This window comes from Salvelinus sp. IW2-2015, unplaced genomic scaffold (assembly GCF_002910315.2).
Source record: "Salvelinus sp. IW2-2015 unplaced genomic scaffold, ASM291031v2 Un_scaffold3710, whole genome shotgun sequence".
NCBI classification, from domain to species: domain Eukaryota; kingdom Metazoa; phylum Chordata; class Actinopteri; order Salmoniformes; family Salmonidae; genus Salvelinus; species Salvelinus sp. IW2-2015.
In genome coordinates this window covers 39,900-47,007 of record NW_019944987.1, presented here as the reverse complement: position 1 = coordinate 47,007, position 7,108 = coordinate 39,900, and the positions used below count along the sequence as shown (strand labels likewise).

The 7,108-nt window shown below is 44.6% G+C and overlaps 1 long non-coding RNA gene across 1 annotated transcript in view; it reads right to left on the bottom strand.

The window, feature by feature from the left end:
* The window catches only part of LOC112076373 (uncharacterized), a 5,753-nt gene extending 1,954 nt beyond the window's left edge, over positions 1–3,799 (bottom strand). Inside the window, exons 1-2 of the long non-coding RNA XR_002895174.2 lie at positions 3,654–3,799; positions 84–115 (exon numbers count right to left, since the gene is read on the bottom strand). This is a non-coding gene — a long non-coding RNA (uncharacterized lncRNA). The remainder of the gene's footprint in view (positions 1–83; positions 116–3,653) is intronic.
* Between the last annotated feature and the right edge of the window lie 3,309 nt (positions 3,800–7,108).

Here is a 7,108-nt window from a genome sequence, read left to right as displayed (position 1 = left end):
CTGTTAATAACGTCTTCGGACAAAATGTAAAAAATGGTAACGATCGGCTGATTAATGATAATTTATGATCCAATAATCCTTACCTTGACATTGAAATCCCTGCTTTCCAATTCCCCTGTGTGGAACAACCATAACACAACCCAGAAACCATCACTGATCTTACATACCACACAACTGAAAGGACTGGCCTGCTCAGTGGAGATAAGCAGATGGGCCTGAACAGAAAGATATGCATCATTTGGTGCGTGCTGTAACCCACGAATAATCCAATGTTAACAAATCAAGATGGCTATAGCACTTATAGATATGGCTCCTTCTTTTGTTTTATCAATACAGCAGCCGACAAGGACGCGTTTCGTCCATAAAGCCTTTGTCAGCAGAAACCCTCAGAATTACGGGGGTGTTGTGGCAAATACATGTCCTTGTGACGGCTTTTATGGAATAAACAGCAGAAATACAGTGAGAATGTCTGAGAGTGCGCTGCAGGACATCTCTGTAGATTACTACACTTACTGTAGTGCTGATCAGGTCAATAGGAGGGGGGGGGGGGTTATTGCCCTCTCTACACACACACCAAACACCCATTACCCCTCCCCCCTCCTCCTCCCCCTTCTCCTTTCCTTCCTCCTTTCCCTCCCCTCCTTCTCCTCTTCCCCTCCCCTCATCCTCCTCCAGAGTTGCAGTCTTCTGCTTCCTGTCTCCTTAGATCTTAATTGAATAATTAAAGCCATTGATTGGCTAAAGAGTCCACTCAGCCAGTTTCCTGTTGTGAATCAGCTGCTGATTAAAAGGTAAGCAGCAGAGAGGCGGGAGAACAGCACCTACAGAGGAGGCCTTGAGATCACACTGAAGTACCCCCCAGGTTCATCTCAATAGTCACAGAGAGTCTCACCTTCTCTCTCCTCTCCTCTCCTCTCCCTCTCCTCCTCTCCTCCTCCTCTCCTCTCCTCTCCTCTCCTCTCCTCTCCTCTCCTCTCCTCTCCTCTCCTCTCCTCTCCTCTCCTCTCCTCCTCCTCTCCTCTCCTCTCCTCTCCTCTCCTCTCCTCTCCTCTCCTCTCCTCTCCTCTGTCTGACAGCGACAGGCTTGTGACCTAGTGAAGAGGAAAATGACATCCGCCATATTGGTTTCACCTCTGCAGTGTCTCCTTTCAATCCCCTGGTGTTTGTTGTCAATAGTATACAGCCCTAGAGGATTTGATTTGAACTGTGTAGTACTGATCTATTTTATCATGTCTATTGTAGGAAACCAGTAGAATCTCCACAGGGAGACAGGGAGAGATGGAGAGATGGAGAGATGCCTGTAACTCGTGTGTAAGACTGCTGTCTGGAGTGCTATAGTATTTTTGTGATGTGTATTTTTAAAACGACCAAACCGAAATCTAAGAGAGCACTACCATATCTATCTTTTCTCCTTTGTTAAATAATCATACTGTAACTTTGACAGTCATTCACCGGAATGTACTGGAAACTTCCCAGGGGTTGTTGGCAAGAGGAGAGGCACTCAGCCTACCCTCTCCACCCTATGTCCACACACACATCCACACTGGCCTGCACTCAGCCTACCCCCTCCACCCTATGTCCACACACACATCCACACTGGCCTGCACTCAGCCTACCCTCTCCACCCTATGTCCACACACACATCCACACACAGATTCTACACTGGCCTGCACTCAGCCTACCCTCTCCACCATATGTCCACACACACATCCACGCACAGAGACGTGCACACACAGATTCTACACTGGCCTGCTTTGGCTGTGTCTGCCAGAATGAGCTTACTGTACGTGTTACTGGGCTTCCAACCAGTCTTGGGCCATGTATGGTGACTGTGTGAGCATGAACACGTGTGTTACTGTGTGTGTTTTTTCAAACTTCCCACTAGACAGTACAGTGTGTGTGTGTTTTACCAGATGAAGTTGGTGCAGTGGCCGCAGTTTTAGAGTTAGTGGGAAGCTGGAAGAGGTGGCCAGTGAACTATGGAGACCTGGAGTGTTTGTAAGTGTGGGTTTCTGCAGATTCATAATGTGTTTGTAAGTGTGGGTTTTCCTGCACGATTCAATGTGTTTGTAAGTGTGGGTTTTCTGCAGATTCATAATGTGTTTGTAAGTGTGGGTTTCTACAGATTCATAATGTGTTTTGTAAGTGTGGGTTTCTGCACATTCATAATGTGTTTGTAAGTGTGGGTTTCTGCAGATTCATAATGTGTTTGTAAGTGTGGGTTTCTGCAGATTCATAAATGTGTTTGTAAGTGTGGGTTTCTGCAGATTCATAATGTGTTTGTAAAGTGTGGGTTTCTACAGATTCATAATGTGTTTGTAAGTGTGGGTTTCTGCACATTCATAATGTGTTTGTAAGTGTGGGTTTCTGCAGATTCATAATGTATTTGTATGTGTGGGTTTCTGCAGATTCATAAATGTGTTTGGAAGTGTGGGTTTCTGCAGATTCATAATGTGTTTGTAAGTGTGGGTTTCTGCAGATTCATAATGTGTTTGTAAGTGTGGTTTCTGCAGATTCATAATGTGTTTGTAAGTTGTGGGTTTCTGCACATTCATAATTGTATTTATATGTGTGGGTTTCTGCACATTCATAATGTGTTTTGAAGTGTGGGTTTCTGCAGATTCATAATGTGTTTGTAAGTGTGGGTTTCTGCAGATTCATAATGTGTGTGTAAAGTGTGGTTTCTGCAGATTCATAATGTGTTTGTAAGTGTGGGTTTCTGCAGATTCATAATAATGTGTTTTGTAAAGTGTGGGTTTCTGCAGATTAATAATGTGTTTGTAAGTGTGGGTTTCTGCAGATTCATAATGTGGTGTTGTAAGTGTGGGTTTCTGCAGATTCATAATGTGTTTGTAAGTGTGGGTTTCTGCAGATTCATAATGTGTTTGTAAGTGTGGGTTTCTGCAGATTCATAATGTGTTTGTAAGTGTGGGTTTTTGGCAGATTCATAATGTGTTTGTAAGTGTGGGTTTCTGCAAATTCATAATGTGTTTGTAAGTGTGGGTTTCTGCAGATTCATAATTGTTGTAAGGTGGGTTTCTGCAGATTCATAATGTGTTTGTAAGTGTGGTTTTCTGCAGATTCATAATGTGTTTGTAAGTGTGGGTTTCTGCAGATTCATAATGTGTTTGTAAGTGTGGGGTTTCTGCAGATTCATAATGTGTTTGTAAGTGTGGGTTTCTGCAGATTCATAATGTGTTTGTAAGTGTGGGTTTCCTGCAGATTCATAATGTGTTTGTACGTGTGGGTTTCTGCAGATTCATAATAGTGTGTGAGTGTGGGTTACCAGGTGAAGGCTGTGCAGGGGCTGCAGTTTGTGGGATGTTTGTAGAGTCGAGCTGGGAACTAGTGAAACATGTTTTCTGTTTTGTGTGTATTTACCTGTGGGTGTATTTAGCTGTGTGTATTAAGCTGTGTTTGTATTTAGCTGTCTGGTGTGTATTTAGCTGTGTGTGTGTGTATGTATTTCACTGTGTGTGTGTATTTCACTGAGTGTGTATTAAGCTGTGTGTGTATTTAACTGTGTGTGTGTATTTAGCTGTGTGTGTACTAAGTGTGTGTGTATTTAGCTGTTTGTTGTGTATTTAGCTGTGTTGTGTGTGTGTATTTCACTGTGTGTGTGTGTATTTCGCTGTGTGTGTGTGTGTATTTACCAGATGAAGTCAGTGCAGTGGCTGCAGAAGGTGGGCTGTTTTGAAGAAGCGACGCGTGAACTGGTGGTCCTTGACCTCGATGATCCTCTTGTGTTTCAGCGCCCCTTCCTCTGGAACACTGGCACCTGGAGGGGGAGAAGGGGGGGGCATGGGAGAGGCCCCAGGGTGGCCAAGGGGAGGCCAGGGTCAGGGGGGAGAGGGAGGGGGCCGGGGACACGGGAGTAGACATGCTGCCTGGAGGGATGGGAGGAGAGGGGAAAGGAGAGGTGATGGAGAGGAGGGATGGGAGGATGGAGAAAAAAGAGGGTGAGTGTTACAGAGGAGGGACAAGGAAAGAGGGAGAGAGAGGAGGTAGAGGACAGGTGCAGATGAGAGGGGTGGATAGTAGTAAGAGGGAGTAGGGGAGAGGTGAAGGGATAGAGAAAATATAACATGACACAACAGGAAGAGAGGGATGAGCAGAGGGAGAGAGAGAGGAGAGAGCGCGCGAGAGAGAGAGAGAGAGAGAGAGAGAGAGAGAGAGAGAGTATAAAAGGACCCAGACAGGGGACAGAGGGAGGACAGAGGGAGAGGGAGTGAGAGGGAATGTTATAAAAAGGAGCGAGGTTAATTCACACATTGAGACAGAGCTCTCCTCAGAGACCCAGAGACACAGAACGATTAGTGAAATTCACACTGTGTTCCACTTCATACTCGCTCGCTTTCTCTCTCTCACCCCATCTATCCACATGCCACGCCACACACAACTGCAACCTCACACATTCCCTGACATCCAAACACCCTGAGTTGCCCTGACAACCAAACACCCTTATCACATGTCAACTGCACCTCCTGTTGCACCCCCCCCCCACCTACTCCAATATTAGAACTGGTACCTCTCTGTCTCTCCGCTTTTCCTTTTGTATTTGATATTGTGTTAATTTCTCAATCTCATGCACAGTCTATATTTACATTTACATTTAAGTCATTTAGCAGACGCTCTTATCCAGAGCGACTTACAAATTGGAAAGTTCATACATATTCATCCTGGTCCCCCGTGGGATGAACCCACAACCCTGGCGTTGCAAGCGCCATGCTCTACCAACTGAGCCACACGGGACCATATATACCACTCATAATATGGGTCAAAAGTGAGGAAAGAAAAACTATAGCAATGTGAAATATTTAACTGAGAGAAGAGGAGTAGCAGACTGCTGAATGATAAATGAAACCACAACAGAGATTGAATGAATAAGTAAATAAGCCGAGAGCGTACAGCATAGCAAACAGKACCTGTTGAAATGATTATGGCACACCGGAAGRTGGAGGAAATCGATCCAATGGGTGAATACCAGAGATAGGRAGGGCTGAAAGAACACAGAAAAGGGAACAAACAACAACAAGAAAAAAGGGAAATCCTCAACAAATAAGGAACAGAGTGGAAAGCTACGTGGAGATAGAAGTGGAAGGAGGAAAAGAGAGAGAGAGAAACAAAGTGAAAGAGAAAGAGACATTACCTGTATTTGTGGTTGTTTGGGCTGACAGACTTGATCAAAGAGCAGGCTTCTCCTCTTCCTCTCCCCCTCTCTTTATCTCTCCTCCTTTGATAGGCAGCCTGCTATCGCTCTGAACCTGTCGCTGGTCACGTCAAAAAAGAAAAAGTGAAGGAAAGAGAGAAAGGCTAGTGGTGGCAGGGAGGAAGAGCTGGGAAAAATAGCTGCCTACAAAAAATAGCAAGTAACAAGGGATGAGCTTTCCAAGAACGAGAGAAGACAGAGGAGGAGTGGACTGCTATGTATCTGTTAAGTTAACCCACACAGGGTGAAGAGGGGGAAGAGATGGAGAGATGAATTTTCTTTTCAAGATTGATTCTGTTTTACCAAGAGGAAGATGGGATAGGAGAGAGAGAGAGAGCCTTGATAGATCAGTGTCTCTAAACAACACCAGTCTATCAAGGGTTAATCATCAATATCATGGTACACAATCTGTTGCCTTACAACTAGCTGAAGGAGTGTTGGCAGTAATGGTTGGACCGTATTCAGAACAGCCTGTGGAAGGATCAAGGCCCATTTGATGTGAATAACTTGGTAATTATTCAGTGGAATAGAGATAGGGAACAAAACTGTTTTCCAGTGAATAGAGATAGGGAACAGTACTGTTCCCCATCTCCATTCCACTGGAATAACAGTACTGTTCCCCATCCCATTCCCTGGAATAACAGTACTGTTCCCCATCTCCATTCCACTGGAAAAACAGTTTTGTTCCTATCTCTATTGGACCGTATTCAGAACAGCCTGTGGAAGGATCAAGGCCATTTGATGTGAATAACTTGGTAATTATTCCAGTGGAATTGAGATAGGGAACAGTACTGTTATTCTAGTGGAATGGAGATGGGGAACAGTACTGTTATTCCAGTGGAATGGAGATGGGGAACAGTACTGTTATTCAAGTGGAATGGAGATGGGGAACAGTATGTTATTCAGTGGAATGGAGATGGGGAACAGTACTGTTATTCCAGTGAATGGAGATGGGAACAGTACTGTTATTCCAGTGGAATGGAGATAGCGAACAGTACTGTTATTCCAGTGGAATAGAGATGGGAACAGTACTGTTATTCCAGTGGAATGGAGATTGGGAACAGTACTGTTATTCCAGTGGAATGGAATGAGGGGAAAGTACTGTTATTCCGTGGAATGGAGATAGCGAACAGTACTGTTATTCCAGGGGAATTGAGATAGGGAACATGGGTCTATGTACAACAGTGGTGGTTATCATTAGTCATCTCTGGTGGCAAGTGGTAAGAGGGAGTGAACCATCGCCTCAATACTGTAGTCCCTCTGTACCTCAATCCAGGTCACACTGAGGCTCATGGGTAATGCAGTTTCTCAGAGAGGGCGTTCTGGTGTTATTTAGACCCTACTCACATGGTGAGAAATGGTTTAAATGGAATACAAGCAGACACACACACACAGAAGGTTTACGACCTCATACGAGACAGTAGTAAAAATACACCATGTTAACACTGACATTGAACAGAGAGAGGGAGAAGGATGGACGGCATGAGAGAGAGAAAAGAGAGAGAGTGGTCAGATAGAGATATACTGTACAGACAGGGATGAGGTGATGAGAGAGAGAGAAATGGGCTGATGGAGAGGGACGGAGAGATGGGAGAGGGATCGAAGGGTTGAAGGTCTAATTAATGAAAATGTAGGTTGTTAGTCTCCTGATGAAGACACCGCCACATAATTAATTAACTATTATAATTAGCAAGATTGTTAGAGAGCAAAATTGTGTCAGCGAGCAAGATAAGAGTGTGGTTTGTGTGTGTGTTGTGGTGTGTGTGTGTGTGTGTGTGTGTGTGTGTGTGTGTGTGTGTGTGTGTGTGTGTGTGTGTGTGTGTGTGTGTGTGTGTGTGTGTGTGTGTGTGTGTGTGTGTTTGTGTGTGTGTGTGTGTGTTGTGTGTGTGTGTGTTATCT